Below are 2,500 nucleotides of genomic sequence, written 5' to 3' on the forward strand. Positions count from 1 at the left end.
AGAGAGAGAGAGAGAGAGAGAGAGAGAGAGGGAGAGGGGGGAGAGAGAGAGAGAGAGAGATTTCTTTTCTGTTCAGCAGAGAGAATGCTGCTATGCATAAACAAGTTTGTTGCAGTATTTTCTGGTCCCTGGAGACTGTGTTAGTCCAAGCCAACTCAGAGGATCCTCTGGATTGGGAGAAAAAGGTTCATTTGTATGTGTTTTTATGCAGTAGACTCTCCTCTGGTTGGGGCTGGTGGTTACAGATATTTACATGCTGGGTGATAAAGCCGATTGGTCCCGCTATAGTTTCATGAATGTGTGAAAACACCCTCATCCAATAAATCATATTTCGGCTCAATGAGTAACCTACTATATATATATATATATGTATGATGCCAATTCACCTGTGCGCAAATTAACGTTAACAGTGTATAAATGAATTCATATGGACCCATATTTACACTCTCAGTGTTCATTTAACACTCTCTGTGTGAATTCAACACTGTGAATTTGCGATGTATTTATTGGTTTGATTTTTATACAGTATGCAGTATAACTGAGTTTAATCATCAGTAGAATGTATGTTACATTTGGTGGCAGTCCAACAGTTGGATTGTACTGAGGTATGATACCATGTAGATATGCTTTTATCATATTTCTAAATGGTCTAGTATTGATGTGTGTGTGCCAATGATTATCTGACAAACAGTCCAACAGTGTCTTTCTCCTCCATTCTCACTGAGGCTGGTAGCCTGAGCTAGTCCCAGAACAGAGCCAGTCACAGCAATGTAAATAAACACAGGAGCTAATGTGGCATCTCCACTTTCTTCAGAGCCCAGGGAAACAAGGACACATGAAGGGTAGGGGGTGGGGGCGTGGAGGTGGGCAGCGAGGGGAAAAGAGAGAGAGAGAAAGAGAGGGAGAGAGAGAAAGAGAGAGAGAGAGAGAGAGAGAGAGGGAGAGAGAGAGAGGGAGATGGCATTTCAATCATCTCTGGGCCGTTTTTTTGCGACAGAGCTGAGAGCATGCTGCTGCTTTCATCTCATTCAGTAAGACTTTGATGCTTAAATAAAGCTTTGATTGCACCTTTTTGATGTGTGTGTATGTGTGTGTGTGTGTGCGTGTGTATACGTGTGTGTGTGTGTGTGTGTGTACGTGTATACATGTGTCTGCGTGTGCGTGTGTGAGTGCTGTTAATGTTGAGAAGTTGATAAGTGAGTTCCCTTTTCCTGCTGTGACCCCAATTCAGAGAGAGAGAAAGGGAGAGGGTTAGAGGGAGGGAGGGAGGGAGGGAGAGAGAAAGGGAGAGGGTTAGAGGGAGGGAGAGAGAGATGGAGGGGAGACATGTCCTTCACTGAACTCATAAGCATGTTCTTCAGCCTCTTTCGTCTCTGCCAGCCGGTGAGAGCGTGACCGTTGGCTTTTCCTATTCAGCTACGGACTTGCACATTTGTCGCCTTTTCACCAGACTCTTATCTGTATGGCACTCTTTATACACCAGCAGAATCAGCTCTACACGATTAATCACAGCTCCCAGATCATTCTTACATTCCATGAACGAATGGTTAGAAATGGGAGTGTGTCCAGAACAACTGATCCTGGATCTGCCTACTCTTAACCAATACATATATCCAAAATAAAACCATAGGCGTGGTTAGACACGTCAGGCGCTGACATATACCAAACAGGGGACTAATTCTCACAAGGACTATGTCCCATTAAGCCCTCTGGGCTCATGCTGACAGTGTGTGTGTGTGTCACTAACACAAAGGGCTGCTGGCAGTATGTATGAATAAAGAGTAGATTTCTGAGGGGCTGATAGAAAACACTTTCTCTGACTGAACAACAACAAATAAGCCTCAGTTCTCTAATGCATTCTACGCATGCAGCATGAGGAAGTTAATATGTTCTGCTTCCTATTGCTACATTTTTATTTATTTATTTATTTATTTATTTGCTTTCATTGTGTAAGAATGCTTGTAGAATGTTTTGAATCGGCAGGGATCATTTGCTGGGCTATTTTTTTTTCTCTCTCCGTCTTAAATCCTTGACTTTGCTGTTGAGCTTTCTGTTATTTATATATATGGTATAGGAATATGCCTGTATGGAATGTGAATGAGGTGGTTTTGAATGGGACCAATGAGATTGATGAAGGTCTCATCACAAACACTAGAGGGCGACAGAGAGGACCTCTCGTTCAGTATTCTTTTTGGGACACTTTTTTAATACAGATTTATTTAAACTTTTGATAGATCAGTAATTTTTTTCAGTGCAGTCAAGAGTTTGGGGTCGCCAGTCCCTCCAAAATTCACCAGTAAGAAAAACAATTCACATTAACCACCTGCAACTTTTGCAGATTTTCATTTCGGATTTTATATGACGTTGTAGCACGAATTTGTCTTTTGGGCGAAATGGGACAGTTGTTCACATATTTCGTATTTATTTTTTTCATGTGTTGTTTAAACTAAGTGTGCTCACAAAACTTAAATGTGGTGTATTCAGCCAAAGCTCACAGAAA

At 41.8% G+C, this 2,500-nt stretch overlaps 1 protein-coding gene across 5 annotated transcripts in view; it reads left to right on the forward strand.

Moving 5' to 3' along the window:
* nrxn2b (neurexin 2b) overlaps positions 1-2,500 on the forward strand; it is a 543,549-nt gene that overhangs the window by 526,429 nt on the left and 14,620 nt on the right. The window lies entirely within an intron of this gene.

This window comes from Chanos chanos, chromosome 7 (genome assembly GCF_902362185.1).
Source record: "Chanos chanos chromosome 7, fChaCha1.1, whole genome shotgun sequence".
Lineage (NCBI taxonomy): Eukaryota > Metazoa > Chordata > Actinopteri > Gonorynchiformes > Chanidae > Chanos > Chanos chanos.